This window comes from Schistocerca serialis, chromosome 9, assembly GCF_023864345.2.
Source record: "Schistocerca serialis cubense isolate TAMUIC-IGC-003099 chromosome 9, iqSchSeri2.2, whole genome shotgun sequence".
Taxonomy (NCBI): domain Eukaryota; kingdom Metazoa; phylum Arthropoda; class Insecta; order Orthoptera; family Acrididae; genus Schistocerca; species Schistocerca serialis.
In genome coordinates, this window is record NC_064646.1 from 312,516,917 (window position 1) to 312,537,662 (window position 20,746).

The following is a 20,746-nucleotide window of genomic DNA, read 5'->3' on the forward strand; positions in this document are numbered from 1 at the left end:
AGAGCTGCTCTCTGTCCTGTTGTGCATTCTCCGAGACAGGAAAGAGGATGATGTATCCTGTGAATGTTTGAACAATACTTAGCGAAATAATCAACTATTATACACTCACGTTTTGTTCTCGTGTCGAGTAATCGATGTACGGGTGAGAGTAAATCTGAATTTGGTGTGTTCAAATTCGTCCCACTCTCAGATACTGTATGCACTCTGCGTGAGTCGGACTAGCAGTCTCTCTCTCTCTCTCTCTCTCTCTCTCTCTCTCTCTCCCCCCCCCCCCCCCTCCCAGGTGACGCTGCTGTTTCCTTGGTTGGTTTATGTCAATAGTAGGTCAGTGGTCATGATGTTGTCGTTGATAAGTGTACTTTAAATGGATTAAGAATTGAAGGAGATGAAAACCAACTTAACAGCCCACAGCACATGACCCTAGTACTCACTCGTTATCAGTTTGTAAATCAACCTTATACAGGGTGTTACAAAAAGGTACGGCCAAACTTTCAGGAAACATTCCTCACCCACAAAGAAAGAAAATATGTTATGTGGACATGTGTCCGGAAACGCTTACTTTCCATGTTAGAGCTCATTTTATTACTTCTCTTCAAATCACATTAATCATGGAATGGAAATACACAGCAACAGAACGTACCAGCGTGACTTCAAACACTTTGTTACAGGAAATGTTCAAATTGTCCTCCCTTAGCGAGGATACATGCATCCACCCTCCGTCGCATGGAATCCGTGATGCGCTGATGCAGCCCTGGAGAATAGCGTATTGTATCACAGCCGTCCACAATACGAGCACGAAAAGTCTCTACATTTGGTACCGGGGTTGCGTAGACAAGAGCTTTCAAATGCCCCCATAAATGAAAGTCAAGAGGGTTGAGGTCAAGAGAGCGTGGAGGCCATGGAATTGGTCCGCCTCTACCAATCCATCGGTCACCGAATCTGTTGTTGAGAAGCGTACGAACACTTCGACTGAAATGTGCAGGGGCTCCATCGTGCATGAACCACATGTTGTGTCGTTCTTGTAAAGGCACATGTTCTAGCAGCACAGGTAGAGTATCCCGTATGAAATCATGATAACGTGCTCCATTGAGCGTCGGTGGAAGAACATGGGGCCCAATCGAGACATCACCAACAATGCCTGCCCAAACGTTCACAGGAAATCTGTGTTGATGACGTGATTGTACAATTGCGTGCGGATTCTCGTCAACCCACACATGTTGATTGTGAAAATTTACAATTTGATCACGTAGGAATGAATCCTCATCCGTAAAGAGAACATTTGCACTGAAATGAGGATTGACACATTGTTGGATGAACCATTCGCAGAAGTGTACCCGTGGAGGCCAATCAGCTGCTGATAGTGCCTGCACACGCTGTACATGGTACGGAAACAACTGGTTCTCCTGTAGCACTCTCCATACAGTGACGTGGTCAACGTTACCCTGTACAGCAGAAACTTCTCTGACGCTGACATTAGGGTTATCGTCATCTGCACGAAGAATTGCCTCGTTCATTGCAGATGTCCTCGTCGTTCTAGGCCTTCCCCAGTCGCGAGTCACAGGCTGGAATGTTCCGTGTTCCATAAGACGCCGATCGATTGCTTCGAATGTCTTCCTGTCGGGACACCTTCGTTCTGGAAATATGTCTCGATACAAACGTACCGCGCCATGGCTATTGTCCCGTGCTAATCCATACATCAAATGGGCATCTGCCAACTCCGCATTTGTAAACATTGCACTGACAGCAAAACCACGTTCGTGATGAACACTAACCTGTTGACGCTACGTACTGATGTGCTTGATGCTAGTTCTGTAGAGCAATGAGTCGCATGTCAACACAAGCACAGAAGTCAACATTACCTTCCTTCAATTGGGCCAACTGGCGGTGAATCGAGGAAGTACAGCACATACTAACGAAATTAAAATGAGCTCTAACATGGAAATTAAGCGTTTCCGGACACATGTCCACATAACATATTTTCTTTCTTTGTGTGTGAGGAATGTTTCCTGAAAGTTTGGCCGTACCGTTTTGTAACACCCTGTATAAAAATAAGAACCAAGTATCCGATCTTAATTTAGTGAAATATTACATCAAAACTGAGAGGGCAAGCCTAGAAAACAATAACGACTCTCAAGGCTACGTGTCCTAGGTACTGGGGTATGTTATGTTCCTCTGTGCAATATCATCAACAAGTTGATAAGCGGACCTCTTGCAGAAACCTCATCAGGGACTGTGAAATTATTACACTAGTGGCATTACGTTCACTACCTAATGGTATATCTGATTAATATTAGCAGTGAAATGAGGGGGATTTGTGAAATTTTACAGCCATAATACTGGGTATAAAGATATCCACATAGATGCATCTTGTAGAAAAAAGGTTTGTACCAAATGGGCAGCGGAATTAAAGCAGGAAATTTTGAATCCCTGAAGTTCAAAACTAAAACGGAAATATTCCTCATTAACCACTACTATATCTGGCAAGAAAAAGTGAACACTTAGATTGAATGTAATGCTCGCATTAAACAGGCATTAACTTTCCCACTATATATTCAACAGATAGTATGAAGTTGCATCTATAGTTTGATTTATTAAATAAAAGGAGCATATTAATAGTTCATGGAGTAGTGCAATGGCTATTTTTTTAAAGTACTGCTACTCTAAACTGCTTGTATTTTTTTCATGGAACATGATGTCTGAATGAATGAATGAATGAATGTCTGAGAAGAGCGTTTCGCAGTTGCCGTACACTTATAGCAAGCAAAATTTCCTGTACGTCATTTATTATTAAATAGTTTTAAAACCATTTCATGTCATTTGCTGCTGAGATGCTGCGACTTGCTGTAATTCATTCAGACGTCATAAGTGCAGCAACACGAACCTTAGACAATGGTGAATTTATAACACCCCTTTTACTAAATTTAAATTGACAAGTGTTACCCCTTTCCAGGACTGAGTGAACGTGTTCGTATTTCTAAAGCATTGTACAAGTTGAAATGTTTACTACATTTCCAAACATACCGTTGTAATAAAAAGAGAGAATAAAGTTTCAAAAAAGATTGGTATCTAGGTTGGTCAAGCAATAGGAATAGTATGTAACCAGTTCAAATCGGACAAACAGTTTCAGAGGAGCTGTCAATAATTAATTTTATTTTCATTCAGAAATAAGATGTAAACGTTAACAGTGGCGTTAGGAAAAAATATATTAGCAATTTCTGTCGCTCACAATTAAGATTCCTACTGTAAAGCGTGAATAAAACTTTCCACGCCTTACCGTTTACTAATTGGCCAGCTTAATAAACAAAATATATCTTTACACCGATGAAAGAATTTCTAGTATATGGTGACCCTAGGACTGTGAAACATTAGACATAAATTATACTATCACTTTTAATTCACAGAAATGCAAAGCACATGTTTTGCTAATAATTTAAGAAAAAGTAGTTTCAGAACAGAATGAAAATGTAGGCCAACTATTTACTCCAGGAATTTGCAATCTAGATCATATTGAACATTTAATAACTACAGCAACTCATAAACGGATTTAATAATTAGACCAATGCGGTTGCACACTAATTATTTAAATTATCAGAGACCTAAAGTATGAACTTCATATTTATGACAACTTAGAAACCTTCACATGCAGAACAGGGGAACAACGCAGGTTATACATGACTTAGGATAGAGGTGTTCTTGTTAAATGCAAACATTGAATTTTACAAATGTATTGAGGCACTGCTACCAGATAACCTGTTCATGCAGTGTTACAAGTCTAGATCATCTGTGCATTTCCTAAATGTGTCGAAGTGATGATCCCCTGTAGCGATGTTGGTGGAAGGTAAAGCACATTCCTGGTTCTCACTACAATTACTCTGTTAAATTTCTTTTTGTTCTCACTCTCAGACATCTAAGAGCCTTGGACATAATGTCATATTGCAATATGCATTAGTATTTCCATCTCAGGTCTTTCTCTAGTAATTTGGAAATAATTTTGCCTCACTTTCCACTCCACGATAATCACACTTCAGCAGTTGGCTACTGACTCCCTGAGTTTGCCTATGTACGCTAACTTCGCTCTTTCAAGCCCTTTCCTTTTGTGTGGTAACACCCCACATACATAGCTGGACTACCTTCTACATTTTCTTCCCTAAATATTGCAACTGCAAGTACCCATTCCCTAAGCATGAATCAGCGAAATGCCCATCCTCTTTTTCATTTGAGCTAGCTCAGTACCCAGCATTGTTTGTGTATGTGTTTATTTCATCATCTTCTTGTCCATCTCGTCCTTCCTTCTTCGTCCACCTCCTCCTCCATACCTTCTCTGTGCATGCTCCCAACTCATCTCTCTGTCTATTTCTCTACCCCCACTACCTTCCTATATCCTCCTGCACCTCTTCCTATGCATTTTCATCTTCCACTGTCTGTGTCACTGTCCTTCCCCCTCTGTCTATCTGCTCATTCTCCCTCTGTCCATCTCTCCTTCCCCTCCTTCTCTTTCGTTTCCCTGTCCACACTCCCTCCCCCCCCCCCCTCCTCGCCGTTCTCTGTTCATCTCATCCTCGTCCAAGTGTCCAATTCCCGCTCCCCTCTCCCTGTCCATCTCCTCCTCTACCCTTTCTCTGTCATCTCCTCGTATTTTATTTCTACACACATTTCCTCCTCTGTCCATTTCCTTCTTTAATTTCTGACTACCTCGTCTCTCCTGTCTCTCTCCATCTGCTCCTCTTTCCCTTCTCTGTCCATTTCGTTCTCTTCCCTCGCTCCCTCCATTTCCCCCTCCCCTCCCCTCTGTTCACATCCTCGTCCCCCTATTTATGCCAATTTTTTCTTTCTTCTTGCTTTCTGCCCATCTCCTTCTCCCTCGTTCTCGCTTGACGATACCGCACTCACTACAATAGAAGGTTAATGGTTCTTACTCTCACAGTATTTCTTTACAGAGTGCAAGTACTATAATATTGTATATTAAATATGCTAGCGGGAAGGCACAAACTGTGCTACAACAATGGAATTACTATGGATGGATGCTTTCATAAAAGAGTTATTGAAGACGACCTTCGCAAATTCCTTCACCAAAGAAGGCGAAGAAAATATTCCATAATTATAATAAAGAACAGATGCCAACAAGAGCAACTCGGAAGTAAATATTCTTGAAATAGTGAAGCAATATAAATCACATAATAAAAGAAAGTCTTCCGGACCAGATAGCACACCAGTTAGGTTTCTTTCAGAGTATGCGAATGTAATAACTCAATACTTAATCATGTACAACAGCTCGCTCGACGAAAGATCCGTACCCACAGACAAGAAAGGTAGACAGATCACACCAATATTCAAGAAAGGCAATAAGAGTAATCCACTATACAAATCATAAACGTCAATATGCAGAAGGATTTTGGAACATACATTGTGTTAGAACGTTGTGAATTACTTTGGAGAAAACAGTCTATTGACACATAGTCAAAACGTATTTAGAAAACATCGTTCCTGTGAAACACAACTAGCTCTTTACTGAGATGTGTTGAGTGCTGTCGACAAGCGATTTCAGATTCATGATTTGAAATTCATTCCTTACTTCTAGATTGGTAGAAGACTTTTGACATAGTGGCTTGTAATCATATTGGGTGCTTATGGAAAACGGTCTCAGTTATGCGACTGGATTCGTGATTTCTTGTCACAGAGGTCATAGTTTGTAGTAGCTGACATAAACTCGTCGAGTGAAAGAGAAGTTATTTTCTGACGTTCTCCAAGGTAGAATTACACACCCTCTGCTGTTCCATATCTGTATGGTTTGGTAAGGTCATCAGAATATTAAAACACTTTGAAAAACGATTTAGATAAGATGTCTGTATAGTGAGAAAATTGATAATTGTCCATAAATATTGAGAAGTGTGAGGTCATTATGAGTGCTAAAAGGAATCTTTTAAACTTCGGTTACACGATTAATCAATCAAATTCAAAGACCATAAATTCAACTTAATACCAAGGAATTACAATTATGAATAACTTAAATTGGAAAGAACGCACAAAAAATGTTGCGGGAAAGGCAAACCGAAGACTCCGTTTTACTGGTAAACACTTGCAATATGCAACAGGTTTGTTAAAATTTGTAAATTTGTGGTAAGGTCTTATTGGACCAAACTGCTGAGGTCATCGGTCCCTAAGCTTACCCACTACTTAACTAAAACTAAATTACGCTAAGGACAACACACACACACGCGCGCACACACACACACACACACACACACACACACACACACACACACACACACACACACACGCCCATGCTCGAGGGAGGACTGTAACGTCCGACGGGGGAAGTGCAACAGGTTTTGCTGAAGAGACTGCCTACACTACGCTTGTTCGTTCTTTTTTGGACTGCTACGCCGAGTTTGGTCCTTACCAGACAGGATTAACGGGGTACATAGAAAAAGTTCAGACTTGAACTTCAGAGAAGGGCAGCACGTTTTGTATTACCGAGAAAGAGGGAGTAGAGTGTAATGGAAATGATACGGAATTTGTGATGGACGTCATCCAAACAAAGCCGTTTCTCGCTGCGGCGGAATGTCTCACGAAATTTCAATCACCAGCTTTCGCCGCCGAACGCGAAAATATGTTGTTGACGCCGATCTATGAAGAGAGAAACGATTATCAGAATAAAATAAGTGAAATCAGAGCTCGTACGGAAGTTCATGTGTTCGTTTTTTCCGCGAGCTGTTTTAGAGTAAAATTATGCAGAAGACGGTTCGAAGAACCCTCTGCCAAGCACGAAAGTGTGATTTGCAGAGTAGCCGTGTAGATGCAGATGTGTACCGGATTTGGATGAAGTCGTTCGAGGGAGTATTCTAGAAGAGTACAAACAAGCGTCGTGTAGGCAGTCTCCTTAGTAGGTCTCTTACATTTTCTAGGTGTCCTGCCAATAAAACGCAGTCTTTGGTTGGCCCTCGCCACAATATTTTCTGTGTGTTCCTTCCAATTTAAGTTGTTCGTAATAACTAGGTATTTATTTGAATTTACGGCTTTAGATTAGACTGATTTATTGTGTAACAGAAGTTTAACGAGCTCCCTTTAGCACTCACGTGGATGACCTCACACTCACACTTTTCGTTATTTACAGTCAACTGCCACTTTTCGTGGCCGGCCGAAGTGGCCGTGCGGTTAAAGGCGCTGCAGTCTGGAACCGCAAGACCACTACGGTCGCAGGTTCGAATCCTGCCTCGGGCATGGATGTTTGTGATGTCCTTAGGTTAGATAGGTTTAACTAGTTTTAAATTCTAGGGGACTAATGACCTCAGCAGTTGAGTCCCATAGTGCTCAGAGCCATTTTAGCCACTTTTCGTACCATTCCGATATTTCTTCTAAATCGTTTTGCAGTTTGTTTTGATTTTCTGATGATTTTATTAGTCGATAAACGACAGCGTCATCTGAAAACACCCGAAGACGGCTGCTCAGATTGTCTCCCAAATCGTTTATACAGATAAGGAACAGCAACGGACCTATTACACTACCTTGGGGAATGCCAGAAATCACTTCTGTTTTACTCGATGACTTTCCGTCAATTACTACGAACTGTGACCCATCTGACAGGAAATCACAAACTCAGTCACATAACTGAGACGATATTCCATAAGCACGCAATTTCACTACGAGCCGCTTGTGTGGTACAATGTCAAAAGCCTTCCGGAAATCCAGAAATACGGAATCGATCTGAAATCCCTTGTCAATAGCATTCAACACTTTATGTGAGTAAAGAGCTAGTTGTGTTTCATAGGAACGATGTTTTCTAAACCCATGTTGACTGTGTGTCAATAGACCGTTTTCTTCGAGGTAATTCATAATGAAACTTCCTGGCAGATTAAAAGTGTGCCGGACCGAGACTCGAACTCGGGACCTTTGCCTTTCACGGGCAAGTGATCTACCAACTGAGCTACCCAAGCACGACTCACGCCCCGTCCTCACAGCTTTACTTCTGCCAGTATCTGTGCTGCGAGGACGGGGCGTGAGTCGTGCTTTGGTAGCTCAGTTGGTAGAGCACTTGCCCGCGAAGGCAAAGGTCCCGAGTTCGAGTATCGATCCGGCACACAGTTTTCATCTGCCAGGGAGTTTCACATCAGCGCACACTCCGCTGCAGAGTGAAAATCTCATTCTGTTAATTCACAATGTTCGAACACAATATATGTTCTAAAATCCTGCTGCATATCGACGTTAACGCTATGGGCCTGTAATTTAGTGGATTACTCCTACTATCTTTCTTGAATTTTGGTGTGACCTGTGCAATTTTCTAGTCTTTGGGTACGGATCTTTCGTCGTGCGAACGGTTGTATATAATTGTTAAGTATGGAGCTAATGCATCAGCATATTTCAGAAGGAACCTAATTGGTATACAGTTTGGATCACAATACTTGCTTTTATTAAGTGGTTTAAGTTGCTTCACTACTCCGAGGATATTTACTTCTACGTTACTCATGTTGGCAGCTGTTCTGGATTCGAATTCTGGAATATTTACTTCGTCTTCTTTTGTGAAGGCAATTCGGAAGGCTGTGTTCACTAGCTCTGCTTTGGCAGCACTGTCGTCGATAGTATCTCCATTGCTATCGCGCAGAGAAGACATTGATTGTTTCTTGCCGCTAACGTACTTCACATATGACCATTCTCGTTGTTGTGGTCTTCAGTCCTGAGACCGGTTTAATGCAGCTCTCCATGCTACTCTATCCTGTGCAAGCTTCTTCATCTTTCAGTACCTACTGCAACCTACATTCTTGTGAATCTGATTAGTGTATTCATCTCTTGGTCTCCCTCTACGATTTTTACCCTCCACGCTACCCTCCAATACTAAATTGGTGATCCCTTGATGCCTCAGAACATGTCCTACCAACCGATCCCTTCTTCTGGTCAAGTTGTGCCACAAACTTCTCTTCTCCCCAATCCTATTCAATATTTCCTCATTAGTTATGTGATCTACCCATCTAATCTTCAGCATTCTTCAGTAGCACCACATTTCGAAAGCTTCTATTCTCTTCTTGTCCAAACTATTTATCGTCCATGTTTCACTTCCATACATGGCTACACTCCATACAAATACTTTCAGAAAAGACTTCCTGACACTTAAATCTATACTCGATGTTAACAAATTTCTCTTCTTCAGAAACGCTTTCCTTGCCATTGCCAGTCTACATTTTATATCCTCTCTACTTCGACCATCATCAGTTATTTTGCTTCCCAAATAGCAAAATTCCTTTACTACTTTAAGTGTCTCATTTCCTAATCTAATTCCCTCAGCATCACCCGACTGAATTCGACTACATTCCATTATCCTCGTTTTGCTTTTGTTGATGTTCATCTTATATCCTCCTTTCAAGACGCTGTTCATTCCGTTCAACTGCTCTTCCAAGTCCTTTGCCGTCTCTGACAGAATTACAATGTCATCGGCGAACATCAAAGTTTTTATATCTTCTCCATGGATTTTAATACCTACTCCGAATTTTTCTTTTGTTTCCTTTACTGCTTGCTCAATATACAGATTGAATAACATCGGGGAGAGGCTACAACCCTGTCTTACTCCCTTCACAACAACTGCTTCCCTTTCATGTTCCTCGACTCTTATGACTGCCATCTGGTTTCTGTACAAATTGTAAATAGCCTTTCGCTCCCTGTATCTTACCCCTGCCACCTTCAGAATCTGAGAGAGAGAGTCTTACAGTCAACATTGTCAAAAGCTTTCTCTAAGTCTACTAATGCTAGAAACGTAGGTTTGTCTTTCCTTAATCCTTATTCTAAGATAAGTCGCAAGGTCAGTATTGCCTCACGTGTTCCAGTATTTCTGCGGAATCCTAACTGATCTTCCCCATGGTCGGCTTCTACTAGTTTTTCCATTCGTCTGTAAAGAATTCGTGTTAGTATTTTGGTTCAAATGGTTCAAATGGCTCTGAGCACTATGCGACTTAACTTCTGAGTTCATCAGTCGCCTAGAACTTAGAACTAATTAAACCTAACTAACCTAAGGACATCACACACATCCATGCCCGAGGCAGGATTCGAACCTGCGACCGTAGCGGTCACGCGGTTCCAGACTGAAGCGCCTATAACCGCACGGCCACAGCGGCCGGCTAGTATTTTGCAGCTGTGGCTTATTAAACTGACTGTTCGGTAATTTTCACATCTGTCAACACCTGCTTTCTTTGGGATTGGAATTATTATATTCTTGTTGAAGTCTGAGGGTATTTCGCCTGTTTCATACATCTTGCTCACCAGATGGTAGAGTTTTGTCAGGACTGGCTCTCCCAAGGCCGTCAGCAGTTCCAATGGAATGTTGTCTTCTCCGGGGGCCTTGTTTCAACTCAGGTCTTTCAGTGCTCTGTCAAACTCTTCACGCAGTATCGTATCTCCCATTTCATCTTCATCTACATCCTCTTCCATTTCCATAATATTGTCCTCAAGTACATCGCCCTTGTATAGGCCCTCTATATACTCCTTCCACCTTTCTGCTTTCCCCTCTTTGCTTAGAACTGGGTTTCCATCTGTGCTCTTGATGTTCATACAAGTGGTTCTCTTATCTCCAAAGGTCTCTTTAATTTTCCTGTAGGCAATATCTATCTTACTCCTAGTGAGATAAGCCTCTACATCCTTACATTTGTCCTCTAGCCATCCCCGCTTAGCCATTTTGCACTTCCTGTCGATCTCATTTTTGAGACGTTTGTATTCCTTTTTGCCTGCTTCATTTACTGCATTTTTATATTTTCTCCTTTCATCAATTAAATTCAATATTTCTTCTGTTACCCAAGGATTTCTACTAGCCCTCGTCTTTTTACCTACTTGATCCTCTGCTTCCTTCACTACTTCATCCCTCAAAGCTACCCATTCTTCTTGTACTGTATTTCTTTCCCCCATTCCTGTCAATTGTTCCCTTATGTTCTCCCTGAAACTCTGTACAACCTCTGGTTCTTTCAGTTTATCCAGGTCCCATCTCCTTAAGTTCCCACCTTTTTGCAGTTTCTTCAGTTTTAATCTACAGGTCATAGCCAATAGATTGTGGTCAGAGTCCACATTTGCCCCTGGAAATGTTTTACAATTTAAAACCTGGTTACTATATCTCTGTCCTACCATTATATAATCTATCTGATACCTTTTAGTATCTCCAGGGTTCTTCCATGTATACAACCTTCTTTCATGATTCTTAAACCAAGTGTTAGCTATGATTAAGTTATGCTCTGTGCAAAATTCTACCAGACGGCTTCCTCTTTCATTTCTCTCCCCCAATCCATATTCACCCACTAGGTTTCCTTCTCTCCCTTTTCCTACTCTCGAATTCCAGTCACCCATGACTATTAAATTTTCGTCACCTTTCACTATCTGAATAATTTCTTTTATTTCATCATACATTTCTTCAATTCTTCGTCATCTGCAGAGCTGGTAGGCATATAAACCCGTACTACTGTAGTAGGTGTGGGCTTCGTATCTATCTTGGCCACAATAATGCGTTCACTATGCTGTTTGTAGTAGCTTACCCGCATTCCTATTTTCCTATTCACTATTAAACCTACTCCTGCATTACCCCTATTTGATTTTGTGTTTATAACCCTGTAGTCACCTGACCAGAAGTCTTGTTCCTCCAGCCACCGAACTTCACTAATTCCTACTATATCTAACTTTAACCTATCCATTTCCCTTTTTACATTTTCTAACCTACCTGTCCGATTAAGTGATCTGACATTCCACGCTCCGATCCGTAGAACGCCAGTTTTCTTTCTCCTGATAACGACATCCTCTTGAGTAGTCCCCGCGCGGAGATCCGAATGGGGGACTATTTTACCTCCGGAATATTTTACCCAAGAGGACGCCATCATCATTTAATCATACAGTAAAGCCGCATGCCCTCGGGAAAAATTACGGCCGTAGTTTCCCCTTGCTTTCAGCCGTTCGCAGTACGAGCACAGCAAGGCCGTTTTGGTTATTGTTACAAGGCCAGATCAGTCAATCATCCAGACTGTTGCCCTTGCAACTACTGAAAAGGCTGCTGCCCCTCTTCAGGAACCACACGTTTGTTTGGCCTCTCAACAGATGCCCCTCCGTTGTGGTTGCACCTACGGTACGGCTATCTGTATCGCTGAGGCACGCAAGCCTCCTCACCAACAGCAAGGTCCAGGGTTCATGGGGGGAGGGGGTTGAAATATTTCTGGAAGAAGTTTAAAGATGGTTGAACGATACGGGACTGAAATATCTGTGGAAGAAGTATAGGTTGCGCGGCTGCATGCTCTAGACTAAATGGACATCCGGTGGTATTGTTGATACTTTAAGCGAAATATGTTGCGATGAGGCTGGTAAGGATATAATATACTAATACGTCACCCATTACTGTGTTGGACGCCATATCTCACGAACAATTTGTCGTACAATGATATAATTGTGCTATTACATTCAGTAGTATACATGAATGCTGTTTGCAAAATGTGTCCCGAATACACTTAGTATTAAAGAGGTAATAAATTAAAACAACGTGCTTGATGCGGCAGTTTTGCTGCATGAATAGCGGGAATGGAGTAAGCGAAAAATTGATCTTTTTTCACTGTTTTGTGAGTGTCGTCAGCAAGAAAGGATTTCATTAAGGTTTGAAATTGTATTTGAAGTTTGTTGCAGGTCTGTAAGTGCTGTCATTCTGAAATATTGGGTGAATAATATACGGGTATTCGCGTGTCGTGGGCTACGCTGCTTTTGCGCCCCGCCCCCTCCCCCACCAATCCTGCGATAGGTAGATTGTTTTTACCCCCACAGCGATATTGTTCATACAGCAGTGATACGTATATCAAGTTTGGTCGAAATCGTTCTACTCAGTGAAAGGAATACATACATCTAAGAACAGACAACAACCACAACAATAATACATGAATATTTACTTAGATGGCGCAAAAGTGTTATTGTTATAACATGCATGACACATTATTCGTGTTAAAAATCCAGCAACAGGGAGAGGAAGTGTCGTACTCACATGAAAGAATCACCATCGTTGTATCTGTAACGTTACCCACCAACTTCACGTTCGCATGGTGGAGTTGGGATTCCAGTGTCACACAGCCAGTAGCAGTAGTCTCATCTAATTGCTGAGCCTTTGTTCAGGCGATGTTCCAGAAGTTGTTTGGAAACACACCCCCAATAGTACAGGTGACGTGGATGCCTCTTGTGCTTTCCGGAAAATACTTGAAACAGCCCCCACATCTGTGTGTAGAGGTGCTGTAAGGATTAATGTGGTCCAGCAATACTCGCAACCACTCTTTCCAGTAGTTCGTTGGGTCTCTAACCTCGTATAAGCGAGTAGGTTTTCTGGTCCTGGTAGTCATTTAAAACTTAGCATAGCTGCACATCTATCACTAATTTATAAGCTACACTTCTTTATTTAGCAAGGAATAGATTTCTTTACAACTGATGATTATGAGATGGACAAAATAACAGTGCAGTAGGTCATGCTCATAAAGTGATCCACAAAATTGGACTTTTTTATAGTCTTCATATACAATTCCAAGTTAGCCTTAGCGAATATTTTGGTGGCATTATATTTGAAGTTGACTTGTGTTCTGTGTTTTCTCAAAGCATATATTAGTGGCTGAAAAGCGTACGTTCGATCACTGAGCATTGGAGAGCATATTGAAGTGTCTAAAACAGTCACTGACATCTTTAGTAATAAGAAGTGCATGCTCCCTCCCGTATTTTGGATCCCACACTTTTCTTCGACAACAAAAAATTTGGAAGGCAGGTTCTGAGGAATGTCAGCTATCTTTCAGGGCAATATGAGGTAGTTAGCTACAATTTTGTCACGAACAATAAAGATTTTCCTGTTATGGATCTCAACTTTTGTAAGTAGCCTGTTTGTATGATGGCAGCGCTAATATTGCTGACAGCTCTCTGCGCCCTCGCCATGAGATTCTGTGGTTGGACGAACTAGCAGATAGAGAGTGGATGGAGAAGTGCATGGATATGTTTTTTCTTAGTGAAGATTCTGTATTGGTAGGAGAAGCATAGTGAAGTGAGATACAAGGAAATGTAAAATGAGGATGGATGTTTTTGGTTATGTTTGGGATGTGGAATTATTGACAAGTACATAATTTTTGGAACTGGATGTCACATGAATAAGGTAAAGTTTTCTATATACATTGTTTGCTCTTCAACAAAATCTTTCTTTCGCTAGCAATATGCCTCCTAGTAGTTAGTCTGTAGTAGTTACAATCTTTTTATTTAGCTTGCTGTAGTTGCTGCGTGCTATAATTGCTGTAGTTCGTGATATGAAGATTTTGTGTGAGGTAAGTGAGTTAAAAAAAATGGGGTTGGTTACTGAAATGAGTTTAGGCAATTAACAGAGTTATAGGTAGTTTATTTCTTTTGTTTCATATTCTTTGGGGTTTTATTATTAGTTGGATTTCTTGCAATTCAGGACCATTCTTTTGTGTCAGTTATTGGAAGTCATGTTGTCAGTGTTTAACAGTCAGATTGCGTTGGGCTTGTATATTATGAGTAATAAATGAATAGGTTAAGTTTGAGTTTTCTGTGTCAGGGAAAATTCTGTAAGGTCAGTGTTTAGATGATAAAAATAATTAAAGGCTTAAGGCTTAGTTTCACCAGTTGAACTTATTTCAGTCACGAACCTCAGTTTTTTTTTTTTTTTAGGTCACCTACCTCACAGAAAATCATAATACGAACTACAGCAATTAGAGCAAGCAGCAACTACAGGCAGCTAAATAAAAAGATTCCAACTACTACAGACTGTAACTACTAGTAACCATAAGGTTAGTAAAAGAAAGATTTTGTTGAAGAGCAAACAATGTATTTAAAAAACTTTACCTTATTCATGTGACATCCATTTAACAAAAATTATATAGTTGTCAATAATTCCACAACCCAAACATTACCAACAACATCCACCCTCATTTTACATTTCCTTGCACCTCACTTCACAACGCTTGTCCCACCAACACAGCGTCTCCACTAAGAAGAACACGTCCATACACGCGCTAGCTGCTAGTCCGTGCAACCACAGAATCTCTTGCCGAAGGCGCAGAGCGCTTTCAGCGATATTAACACGGTCTGTAGCGCTGCCAACATACAAGCAGGCTAAGTACACTTTTCTCACATTCAGAACTATGACAAATATAGCAATAGAGAAGATAAAGGGAAGATGGAAGGCAATAAGAAACGAGAAGTAGACATCGAAAAATTGGACATAATTGCTTCTCCTTTCATGACTGTTGCTCAACAGGTACAAACATTGAGATTTATCTGATGATTTCTTTCTTAATTGATCAATGGTTATTTCGAGAGTTCAACGTATAAAATGAGTCATGACTGTACCGAAGAGATGTATGACGTAGCTCTGTGTAAAGATTTCCAGTGTTTCAAGCAGCTTATCGAGGTTTACAAAACACATGTGGACTGCCGTCTAGTAATTTGAAGTAGTATAAAATATGACTTTTTTTAACTGTCTGGAACATAATGTGGTTTAAGTCAATGTGAAGGCAGTAACTGAAATGAGCTATTCAGTTTTTACACTACAATTCCTAAGCATTTGTCTTCAAAAAATCAAAAGCCTGTTGGCCTGTACCTCTGAGAAGTTTCGACACTAAGATGCAGTTAAGCGTGTTTTGATTAGTAACAACAGTTTGGTGGACGACAGAGCCTTACGTCACCTCCCCTATGGGCATGTATAAATCTGTCTAAATACACAGCTGGCAGTTAAAATTGTAATACCACGAGGGTAGTATGCAATAAACGTTAAAAAGTAATGAAGTGTAGCACATACTTGGACTTAGAGCCGGCCGGATTGGCCGAGCGGTTCAGGCGCGAGACCGCTACGGTCGCAGGTTCGAAACCTGCCTCGGGCATGGATGTGTGTCACGTCCTTAGGTTAGTTAGGTTTAAATAGTTCTAAGTTCTAGGGGACTGATGACCTCAGAAGTTAAGTCCCATAGTGCTCAGAGCCATTTGAACCATTTTTTGCGCTCTAATTAGTGAGCCCGTTGAACCATTTTTGGACTTACAGCTTACTAACGTATCAGCACAAGCGCACAACGCAGGTAGGAGTAAAGTAATCCATCTTTTGATTACATACGGAAAACTTATCAAGCAGTTCCTGGTATGTAGCCCGCATTTGAGTGTTCTCTGTTTGTGATGTGATATGGTTATGTCTTGTATGAGACGGAGGAAAATTAAACAGAACGTGCAGAGATATCAGTCTCTTGTTACGCGATTTTGTTGGTCACTTCCGCTCTACCGTTGCTCACGAGGACAAGCGTATTGTCTGACCGACCTTGTAGAATTGTACGACCACTTCAGCCGGCTTGAGTAAAGAAACGAGCTTGTTTGCAGCAAGACAAGTATTCATTCTGACTGTGCGACTGTGTCTAAATCAACACGGACTGTGTGCCATCCTTTGTGGCAACACGAGAGTAGCTTGCCAACAGTGATGCGCCCAAAAACATCACTCAGCATAGGAGTGGCACCACGTTGTTTCGTCACATGAATTCCAGTTCTGGGCACAGCATGAATAATGACGCGTCTGTATGTGGGGACCTGGAAGATGACAAACGTTGCCAAATTGCATTCATCACCGTCACGCGGTCCCGACAATCGGTCACTCGATGCGATTGCATACGGCGCCATTGGATACACACACGGTCATCTCTGGTTCGCATAAGGCAATATAACGCTATCTGCATGTTGTCGGTGTTGTTCTGGTATACCTCAAGGCGGGCGGAGATTTACACCGTTCAAGAGGCCAAAACATTCGTGATGCCCCAGATCTCTCCCCCATTGGGAATATACGGCCATAGAATACCGAGACTCTGGCAACGTCGTCAATTGTCAGCAACTCTGAATTGTGGACTCTGATAATGAGTTATAATTGCCTAGAATGACGTAACCATATACAGGATTGTGAGATGAGTTTTAGAGCTAAGACTCATCTTACAATCTTATAATAATTTTAGAAGGGACTCAGTAGAAAAGATTTTTGATTGGAACCAATGTCCGAAAACGTACCATTTCCGTGTTACAGTCGTTTGAAAACATGTTTGCTGGGTAGGTATGAAACAGAGTAGGCATGGTTTGGGGTGCTGACGACGGATCGATCGGTCTATTTGACATCCATCGTATCTATCTGACCTGGCTCGAGACTCATTCAGGTGTCTGAGAGTGTTACAACAAGGTGATTAAGAATACGCCGATATGATACTTCTGTTTAGGGAAGTTCACGGTAATGGAAGAGCTGCTCGTCACCTATATCAAGATCTTTATCCAAAACGATCGACTCTATCGTATATGCGTTTCGCCACAATTACGCAGTGGCTTCAAGAAGGGGGTAACTTCACCGTCCGCAGGCTTCACTGTTGATCTCCAAGGAAGTCACCCGCACACGAACAGGAAGAGCCCGTACTCGATGATGCTGAAGAAAACCCGTCAGAGGGAACACGAGGAATTGCGCGTGCTACGGAATTGTGAAACAAGTAATATACCGGGTCATGCCTAATAAATTAATTTTAAAAAAGGGCGCGTTACCAATATGTTTTCTAGTGGTTGTTCACAGGATCGGTACGTATCCGGACATGGATTCGTTCCCAAAATATTATCTACTCAGGCCCTTCTACAAGTCTTATAATTTCGTAAGGAGAATTTTAGTGCTCCCTTTATGTCATCTACGCTCACATCCATTCGAGGCCCTATCTAATTACAGCCATAGATGGTTGCTCTCCGTAGCAAATTTCGCATAATGTATAACTCCACATCGTCTAGAAACTTAATCCTGTGTCTGTGAAATTTCCTTATTTTCTATCCTTCAAAATGTAATTTTAATGGACACATTATAGTTGGTTCGCGGTTTTTGTCATTAAAGCGACCCATTATTAACCTTACATAAAGTACTCTGGACAGTTGAAAAGTAATGCTTCCGAATATTTTATGTGAAAACTCTTACAACATTCTTAAATGAAACAAACATCACTAACAATCGACATCTTTACTCTTCGTGCCTACGTACTTATTTCTCAACATAATCACCCTGTCGACGAACACATTTCTCCTAACGACAGACAAATCTGTTGAAACCGTCACTGTAGTATGTTTCACTTCGTTACTAGAGCCACAAAGCCCCACCTCTGCTTTCACCGCTTTATCACTATGGAAGTGAAGCTCTGGAAAGGGTTCTTTAAGTTCTGGAAACAGAAGAAAATCGGGTGGGACCAAGTAGGGACTGTATGCAGGATGCTCGATGACTCTGAACCCAGGGTGTTGGACTGTGATACTGAAACAGAGGAAGCACCATATGAGGACGAATTCTTCGAACCGGAAACTCGATTAAAGAACGCTGCTTCTCACCCACCGACTTTGATGGTTACGTTACACACCACCATGCTACACGCTAGAGTTCGGAGCCCTCTAGGGTTGCATTATGTAGACATAAAGTTCAAGGTAGAAATATTAATAACGTTGGTCTTATTTAGAAATCATTAATGATGTTCACATAAAAAACGGAGGCAATACTTTTCAGCATGCTCTCACAAAAAGAGCGATCATATTTATGAGAGGAAATATTTACTGTCACAAGGGTTTATTTTATTAATATTGTTTTAACTTATCTTGTAAAATAAGAAACCAAAATCACATTTAAGGGGCTCCGGAACGCCCTATACTTGCAATGTTAAAATAACGCTTATAAATTACATCTTTCCTCACAAAGTATTTGAGGTAGAAAGTTGAACTTTTTACAGATTATTTATTGGAATATGGGCTACAACTTAACACAGGGATTTTACAAAATTTTAGTTCAGTTATTAAAGATGATTTTTTTTTCAATTGTAACGAAATTTCACAACATTTTTTTGCAATTTTTTATTTATGTATTCAAAAATATACAGTTTTTTGGAAAAAGGCTGTGTTAAATTATGCAGAAGGTACTGTGTAACATTTACTGAAAGTTTGAAACAAATATGTTTGGAAGATCCTTAGAAAACATGTAATTAGTATGAGAAAATAAAAGTTTTGGGAATCGGGCGACAAAGATTGGATTAACTTTTTAGTGCATTCCAGGTCCATAGGATGGGTTATCTTCATCCTCTGCAAACTCCTCCTCAAGCTTCCTCTCGTTCCTCATCCTGTTTACTCTTGCTTGTATTTCTAGACTCTTTACAGCCCTGTCTGCAGCCCGAAGGCGTTCCTTGTCTAAAGCAAGCATCGCTCGTTGTTGTGTTCGTAGATTTTGCTACCATTTTCTTCAGTTGCAATTACTGCAACACTGTTCCAAAAGGTGGTCATGTATGAACACTTATCACATTTCAGTTGTATTTTACTAGCAAGTCCTACGTGCTTTATTATGGAGAGTTCCAGACCAACTTCATTACAATGAATACATCTTACACAGTTTGAAAAAATTCCTTTGAGAACCGACATATCAAATATTTCATTCACATCCGATTCGCCCATAAGACATTCAATGTTTTCACTCATTGAACCAAGCTTCTACTGTGAAGTATTTTCTTTCCCACTTTGACTGCTATGGGCAGGTGTACTTGAGAGGTTAGGTTCACTCACTTGGTTATCGTCTTTATTGTTTACAGTAGTAACACATACCTTTGGCTTTCCAACATTTCCCCTTTTCTTAAAAGCCTTCAGAGGATTTCTAATAACTTTACTTTTACTCATTATTATACTTCAACAAAACAGAGACTCAAGAAACAGAATTAATTACGAATATTTTCGAGATAACGACAGAGTAAATAAACATGAAACAATCGACAATCACACCAGCGATATATATTGAACCATCACAGGTTAGCCACAACACATACTTTATCTCACATCACTAAAATGTACTTGATGAACACGGACGTTAATAATAACACCATTTGACAGCAGTTTAACAGCGCCACAGTGGGTCACGCCCATGTAGAACACATTTCAAAAAAAATTTAAAAACAGTTGTAGTCTTCGGAATTGAATAAATTATATATCTATTAAAAGGTAATTGTCTGCAGATTCAGAAAACGCAAAAAAGTAAAAATTGAACTTTTCATGATTTTGAGCCTTTCCGGAGCCCCTTAAATTCCAGAAGAAACCTTGATGTGGAATCTTAATGCTTGCAAAGTACAATTAATTACTTTTTCGCAGCATGCTAATCTTAATTACTGTCTTGGCCATTCTTCCTCCTGAATTGTTTGTTAATTTTCGTCAAATAAGCCCATAGGTTGAAAAGATTCTTTCAGCGAGGCAAGAAAAGAGGCACTAGTAAAGTAGTTGTAAGAATGTTTTGAATGAGTTTGTCGTAGGAATTTGAGTTGAAATATTTAATCTCAATACGGAAAACAGGTGAAAACTGCCAATAAAAGGCATAAAAACCAAATTTTATCCCACTTTTTTATTTGTATTATTTTTTAAAAATACCTGTGATCTCCTCAGCCCTGGTTAGTTACAGTATTTGGAGTCGCCACGACTAAAGAAGCTTCTACTACCAGAGCTCCTTTTACACGCCTGCTGTTACTGCCACTGGTTTCATGCAAACCAATTCTATTTAAAATAATTCACTAATTTGTTAATCTTTACGTAGTTACCTAGTCTAACATCGCTGACACTGCTTTACGCATAATTACAGTCTACTCAGTACATCTTTCCATTATGCTAATCGTGGTAAAACCTCCTAGCGTAATGCCAACTACTCAGGGCATCCACAGAGATCCCACTAACCTGTTCCTCCTTCAAATTAAGATTTTTCTGCAGATTT